Raw genomic sequence first — 8,147 nt, 5'->3', positions numbered from 1 at the left:
GACTGTTTGGAATCCAACACTGCTAGAGTTCTTTTAATTAGCACCTCTCCATATCAATAGCACAATGATAGCAAATGTTCATGCTATTTATTCTGACTCACTATTAGAAAGCCTTGATTGTTTTGCATAACTCTGGTGGTATAGGCATTTTGTTGTAATATAATTTTTGCTAACTCAGTTACTAATTTATAATATATAGGTGCCTAGCTGGCTCAGTTGGTAGAGCATGTGACTTTTGATCTAAGGGTTGTGAGTTCAAGCCCCACATTGGGCATGGAGCCTTCTCACAAAAAAAAAAAAAAAAAAAAAGCCCTGACTTATAATATATACATAATAATCTTTAATTACCCAAGATTTTATGTATCAAATGCCTCATTCTCCTACCTAACCAATAAATACAAGTATATTGTACCATATACATTTTTACAAAGTAATTTAAGTTTCAAAAAAAATCCATGTTGCCAAATATAGCATTTGAAATATAAAAACATTAACATACAAAATCTACATGTGGACTAAAATGGTACATATTATCATAAATATTCTAATCAATAACAGTATTCTTGATTAAAAACTGGGATCTCTGAGCTTTAAATGCTCATTATAAACCAAAGAATTAAAATCTGCAGTTTAAATCCTGAAGGTAGGGATTTCAGTCAGGAAATGAAATGGACTCTGAATTATGACCATTAACTTACCAGGAAAGAGTTGGCTGTAATCAGGAATGTGTCACACTTGGGAAACTACAGAAAGTAACTCAGAATGAAGGGAAATGTCCTGACAAATCAGCTAGATTTGGCCAAAATATATAAATTTAAGTCAAGTCAGAAGATTTAGAATAAGAATAAATTCTAAGCCCAAGCAAAATACTTTAAAAAGATCGTCTTCACTCTTTTCCCTACACCAATATATTCCTCTTGATCAGGAATTCTAAATGGATGCCATTCTTTTCATTGACCCAATGAATTTAAGAGATGACTTTCTTACTAATTACACCTCTTGTCAAGAGTCATATATAATGGGTTAAGACCTTGGAATGTCTTTGAAATGACAGAAGATGAAAATAGTTTCCTCAATAGATAGGGTTTGGAGAAGCCAGAACAAATATATATAAAAGAACAAATCTAAAATGACTCTAGACATTCCTTTAACAAAGAGAAAATTTTGGGAAGCCAAAATTTAATTATCTACACTAATAAAGGTAGTCAGCCTATCTCAATCTGCCAAACAGGAGGGGGGAGAAAGAGGAATTCAGGGAAGAAACACAAAAGGCTAGCTTTTAAAATCTCAAATCAAGCTTCTGTATGTTAATATTTCAGCTTGTAAAGAGTGAGTATTGCATTTGGCGTGTTTATTTTTAACTGTTTGAAAATTGGAAACAATCTGGTGAGCAAGTCTCTAGGGTTGTACTCACATTACGTAAGCATCTATTGATAAGATGTTAAAAGCAGAGTCTTACTCAGGCACTTCCCAAAATAATAAACAACAACAAAAAACTACCTACAGCATAGAGTAAAAAGATTATATTTCTAGGGTCAAAAATGCAAATCTAAGTCCCAGATATACTATTTTTATAAGATGCAAAAAATAAAATGGCAAAATGCAAAGTTAAGCTTTAAAGAATATTTTTGGACAGTTGTAGGATTTATGAGCCTAGACAATAAGAAGCAAAATTTGCAGCATCCTGAACAATAAATTACCACCCTGTAAAACAGATAGGGTGCGCTTCTCACATGACTGCTCTAAAACTTGCAATTTGAGAGTCAGATGCAAGTTTTTGTGTTTTCTTACGTTGCCCCTCAACTTTTTGTCGTTTATAGTCATCTGTTCATGGAGAAGAAACAGGGTAAGCACTAGATAACCAGGCTTATTAGCAGAAAGGACCATGACACCCTACGAGTTATTCTGCTTAAGGATTTGTTGGGCCTAGAGAGAATAATGTGTTAGGATCAGTAACTTAGAATATTTCAGAGAGTATTTTTTTTTAATCAAAATCTAAAATTGCCTATGGGGAGAAAAGGTTTTTTCAGATACCTACTACCCATGATGGCTAGCTCTAAGTACATGTCAAAAAGTTAGAAATATCCTAAGGCAATGAAAGTTTTAAAAACAAATGGTATTGTTCAATTTTGCCCATTTAAAACTCAGACAGGCCAGACCCTGAAGGCTGATGAAAACAGCCACATTCAACATATAATGACTCCAATGATTTAATTCTCTCATTACCTAAAGAGACCATTAGCATTAGTAGACAGAGGCTTAAAACAGAAATTGGAAGAGAACCTAGCACTTTACATTACAATATATGATCAAGTTTTTCAAAAACCAATGCTCATTGTCTAAAAACCGGTCATGAGATCTATCTGTTAAAATTGTTCCATGGTGTATCTTGGCTTTAAAGAAATGATGGAGCCAGGTAATGAACTGGCCTATATTCAAAAGACTTGAGTCATTTTGGACCACTGGCATAAAATAATAAAAATGCCAACTAGTTAATACCACTATTAGGACCAACAATTTAAAAGCTGCATTGTCAGCAATAAAGAATATAATTTCAGAATTTATAATGAAATCTCTCCTCTAATAACTCAAAAAAATGATGTATATGGGATGCAATCATATGGGAAAGGTAGACAGTATTCCAAAAAGAATATTTGAGCTCCACTTATAGCATATTTGGAGCTGACAAATTATTTTGGCACAACCCACAACCCATTAAAAAGTCACACACACACCCCAAAAAGGCATAGATTTTTGAAGTTTGAGGGTATCATGGAAATGATCTAATTCAGCCTCTCATTTAAATGAAGTGTTCCTATACATTAATTTTCTAAATTGTTTATAATTCAGGAGGTAGAATCCTCTTCTATCTTTTTCCTTTCCTTACAAGTGTCTGTTAATGAAAGCAGGACCTTCCTTATCCATTTTTGCATGAACTAGATGCAGTAGCAATCAAGAAAGAGTTTCATTTTTCTCTGATCACTTCATCCAAACACTCTCTGTCAGGTCTCCCGTCCTCTACACTTGACAGCATCTCTTCTAGATATCTTTTCATAACAGTTTCGCTATCAGGTATTTTTAAAAAGATTGGTCTTGTCTAAATCAAAGCATTAATGTCATACAAGATTTGGAGCTTCTCCCTTCCCTCCAACTCAGAAATGACTCCTGGTGTGTGGGAAGAGAAGCAGTAGGAGGATAAGGAGGAGGGCTCTGTTCTGTTCTGTTATGCTCCTTTCTTCCTTCCTCACCCCACCCCCATCCTTGCCCCATTCATTTCTGGATCCTGGGAGATGCAACATCAAAAACCAAAGTCTTGTTTAGGGTTATCATTTGACTATCGAATGCACTCTGCGTGATTGTCTTCTAAATATCTCACAAGATGCATCTGTGGAGTTTTGGGAGATCCTCAACAAAGTTATATTGTTTACATGTTTCCTGCAACAGTGAACTCTTCAACTGACCTGTTTTATCCAGCCCCTCTCAGCTTTGCCACAGTACGCAGCCCTCTTTGATGGGGTTCACTTGGTTCACAGGAATTACAATGCTAGTGCAGTTTGAGGAATTGCAGACCCCTTCCTCCTGGCCCTGCAGTCAAGGGCTCTACTTAGTTTCCTATCTTTAGTCTTCTCCAGAGGAGAAGCAGAGAGCTGTTATGATCATACTTTGCTCCAAATTATGGGGGTCCACATGTCAGATTCTTTTAAGAAAATGCTCACAATCTCCTAAGGTAGAGGCATGGGAAAAGACCTCTAGTCTCTGCCATTTTGCAAACATCCAGCCAGAGCCTGAGATGGCCAATCCACCATTTCACAGATAACTCTAACTTTTTTTTTAAGATTTTATTCATTTATCTGACACACAGAGAGAGAGAGCACAAGCAAGGCGAAGTGGTAGAGGGAGAGGGAGAAGCAGGCTCCCGGCTGAGCAGGGAGCCCTGACATGGGACTCGATCCCAGGACCCTGGGATCATGACCTCAGCGGAAGGCAGATGCTTAACCAACTGGGCCAGCCAGGCGCCCCCACCCCCATAACTCTAACTTTTATAAGCAGTACTCTTGCACTCCCCAGCACTTGACTTGAGGATGAGGGAAACATCTCCCTTCCTTCCCTGTAAAAGAATAAAAGGAAATGCCATATTGTTTTCAAATCCTATGAATTCCCTTCAAAGGATCTTAAATGAATGTCTCTTCTAAATAGACCAGAGACAGATGACAGGATTAGTGATCTGACCCACTTTCAGTAATTCCTGTGGGGTTGTGTCTAGCACTTCTTCTTTGAAGTGTGGCGGTAACTGTCACCCAGTGTCCTAAGCTTTGAGTTCTCAAATATTTAAAACAACAGAACATCTTCCATTCTTTATGTTGTTATAGATGTAAAGTGATTTTTGAATAAAGCTTTGAGTTCTCAAATATTTAAAACAACAGAACATCTTCCATTCTTTATGTTGTTATAGATGTAAAGTGATTTTTGAATAAAACTCTTATAATGCTATGACGTATGATGCTATTGCCATCCAACTACCTCGAAAGGAGAAATCCAAAATAAGGGGCTGAAGGTCCTCACTCTAAATGGTTCTGTTTCTTTAGAAACCGTCCTTTTATTGAACTGTTTTATGATTCAACCCAGGTAGAAAGGGCATAAGGCAAAGGTAATTAAAAGGTCAATAGAAAGAATAGCACATTATCCTAACTGCACTCTTCCTGGTGTAAATAAACCCATCTGCTTCAATTGCTACACTGGCAAACTAGTCCAGGTACCATATCAACTAGAATATTAAATCCATACCATAATAAAATTGGCAAATGTATTCTGCACTAGCAATGAATTAGGACACTACCAGTATATCTATTAGCAAATTTAAAAAGCTACAGTCCTCATATTTAGAAGATGGATAATTCACAGACGTTTTCCTTAAGATTTGGGAAAATAAAATCCAAATATAGACACTATGTTACTTTTATTTTGTTTACAATTTCTAAGTAAACTTAATGATCAGGAAGATAAACTATCCTGTAACTGTCATGTAACTAACTTCCTTATTCTAGTTTTATACATAAAAATGCAATTAAGTAGAATTGGGGAAAAGCTGAAATCCAGAGGGGGAAAAGCTGAAATCCAGAGTCAGAAAATCTGGATTCACACTCTTGGCCCCGGGGATTTACTAACTGCGTAATTTTAGGCAAATCGCTTATACTCACTCAGTCTTGGTTTCCAATTTATAACAGCAATCATAACAACATTGGGATGCTTTGTCATGGAACTGTAAATCACTTTGCAAATATTAGCTTTCTCTCTCTTTAAAAAAAATATTTTTTTTCTGGTAGATTACATAAGAAGAATTTATTTGAATGATTAGGAGCACAGTCCTTGAAGTCAGTCTAAGCAATCGTTCAATGTCAGTAGGTATTTGCTGAGCAAATAATGTAATATTTGTTCAGCCTCATCCTATGTCAGAACCCTAGTCAAATTGTATATCATCTCCAAACCTCGATTTTCATGTATGTAAAATATACAAATAAGAATACCTACTTCAGTGATTCTCAATCACAATACAAATGAGAAACTCTAGTCTCTGACTCAGTGGGTATGAGGCAAGGTCTAGACAAATAGTACTTGTATGCTTCACAGGTATTTGGAAGCTAACCCAGAAGTGAGAGCCACTAAGTTTCTCAGAGCTATTGTGAAGATTAAATGAGATAATGTATAAAGATACTGAGCACGTGCATAATTCATATAAATATATAGATGATATCCTGCTTTTAAAAACACTATTTTATGCATATTTATAAAAAATACTTTATAGAACATATAGGAAATAATATGTGAATTATTATAGCAGTGGTTCTCAAATTTGACATGATTCTAGTGGGAAGAAGAGATTGCTGGGCCCTATCCCCAGAGCTTCCAATTCAGTAGGCTTGAGGTGGGGCCCAAGAATTTGCATTTCTAGCTAGTTCCCAGATGCCTCTGATGCTGCTGTTCCAGGTAATGATACTTTGAGAAAACACTGCATTAGAGAAACATCAGTCACATCCAAAAATTATGTACATATAAAGAAAACAAACAATAGACAGGAAATACACTATCGAAATTTTATAGTTTAGACATCAGCGAGGTTAATTTTGTTTGATGATTTGAAATATAGTCTTATACCATAACACCTTTCTCAACGAATCCTCAACTAACTTCCTAGGGTGAATGGGAAGGTCGCATCTCTGCAGTCCTATTGCAATTTGTATTAATTTGCCAAGTATCATTGCACTTAGCTTTGTATGGAAATGAACTGCTAAAGCATTACTTTTCCCCTTTAGTAGAAAGCAAGCTCCTTGGAGGTAGAGATCAAGTCGTACTTATCTATGTACACTCAGAGTCCAGCACAGTGCCTGCAGACATTCAATAAAATGTTTAACGAATGAATGGAAACTCAATTTGGAATAGAGTAATTTTGTGATTATGTTATTATAGTCTCATGGTAACTCCATGGGCAAGTCTAGAGGTATATAGACAACCATCTCCCTGTCATATCTCTTTCATTAGAGCAGAGGTTCTCAAAGGAGGTAAACTCTCCAACCACCCTCCTAAACAAAAATTTGGCCTTAAACCAAAGAAATAATATCAATAGCAACAATTTGCAAGCATGTAACAGTTTGTTTTACCAATAGATTTTGCAACCTGAGGGCTCAAAGTCACAAAGTTAGTCAGTGGTAGATTAGAAAAAAAATTGTCTCACCCTGAGCCAAACACTCTTGAAGACGTTCTTCTTTACTCTTGGTCACCTGGTCTACTATCTAATCCAAACCTCATCAGTAGTTGCTTCGCTTCTGGTAGCTTACTTTCTGCCCTGAGGCAAGATGGCCTGTGTCAGGAGAGCCCTTTCCTTCAGATGGTGTTTTGATAATTAACATATTTTTATGATTTTTTGTCTTCATTCAGTTATGTGGCTCAGCTCTTCTGTTCAGGCTAGGCTTGTTTTAAATATTAATTCAAATGCTGGTTAGACATACACTGCAACATAGCCTGATTGAAAGACAATGAAAGAGCATCCTTAATAGTCAAGAGCAAGAAAAACAAACAGCTGTGACCTTCCCCTTTTTCTTTTTTAAAAGTGCTCTGAATGTCATTCCAAAGACTCTGCTCCTGGAACAACCATCTGCAATCAACACAATCTCTTGGAGTTTTTACTGCCTCTGGCACTCGCAGGTTTGCCTGTTCTCACTCCCTTCCTTTTTTGCTACCTTGCTACAGAATACATGTTGACCATCAGGCATATGGCAGCATAATTGGATTTCAGGCAAGCTAGTGTGGGAAACTGAATGTAAACATAGTCAGATGTGGGAACAAACAGGGCAGAGGAAAGGGAGTATGAAAAAAAAGGCTGACACAGAAGCAAACTGGGGAGAGCACCTTTGCTTTAAGAAAAAGCTTGCCTTGACTATGATTCTAATTTTCTGTAGTTCTCCCATTTCCAGAAAAAAGGAACTAGGGGAAGGCAGGGAGGAAGAAAGGAAGGAGGGAGAGGGAAGCAGCAGAGAGAAATCAATGAAGGAGAAAAGGAAAAAGGGAAATGAAATGAGCATTTATTGAATTCGTATTACATGATGCTATACACTTTGCCATTTGTTATGTTCTCTTTTTTTTAAACAGTTTTTTTAAAGATTTTATTTATTTATTTGACAGAGAGAGAGGCAGCAAGAGAGGGAACACAAGCAGGGGGAGTGGGAGAGGAAGAAGCAGGCTCCCAGCAGAGGAGACCGATGAGGGGCTCGATCCCAGGACTCTGGGATCACGCCCTGAGCTAAAGGCAGAGGTTTAACGACTGAGCCACCTAGGCACCCCCATTTGTTATGTTCTTTAATCCTCACAATAGTCCTGTGAGGTAGGTATTATTGTCTTCATTTTTCACATAAGGAAAGTAAAGTTCAACAAGGTTAAGTTTAGCTCAAAATCCTATAGCTGGAATTTTAACACATATCTGTCTCACCCCAAAGCCAGAAAGAAAGAAAGCAGGTAGGATCTGAGAAATGTTTAAAATATTTTAAAAAACCATTTCCAGGGGCACCTGGGCGACACGGTTGAGTGTCAGACTCCTGGTTTCAGCTCAGGTCATGATCTCAGGGTCGTGGGATCAAACCCCAAATCAGGCTCCA

At 37.1% G+C, this 8,147-nt stretch overlaps 1 non-coding gene across 1 annotated transcript; it reads left to right on the top strand.

Annotated features, from left to right (window-relative positions):
- Positions 1 to 201: 201 nt before the first annotated feature.
- On the top strand, positions 202 to 274 carry TRNAK-UUU. Its single transcript has one exon. It is a non-coding gene; the product is annotated as a tRNA-Lys (tRNA).
- The last annotated feature ends 7,873 nt before the right edge of the window (positions 275 to 8,147 follow it).

This window comes from Ursus maritimus, unplaced genomic scaffold (genome assembly GCF_017311325.1).
Source record: "Ursus maritimus isolate PB19 unplaced genomic scaffold, ASM1731132v1 scaffold_12, whole genome shotgun sequence".
Lineage (NCBI taxonomy): Eukaryota > Metazoa > Chordata > Mammalia > Carnivora > Ursidae > Ursus > Ursus maritimus.
Note: the sequence above shows the minus strand (reverse complement) of the source record. Positions and strands in the feature narration are given on the sequence as shown.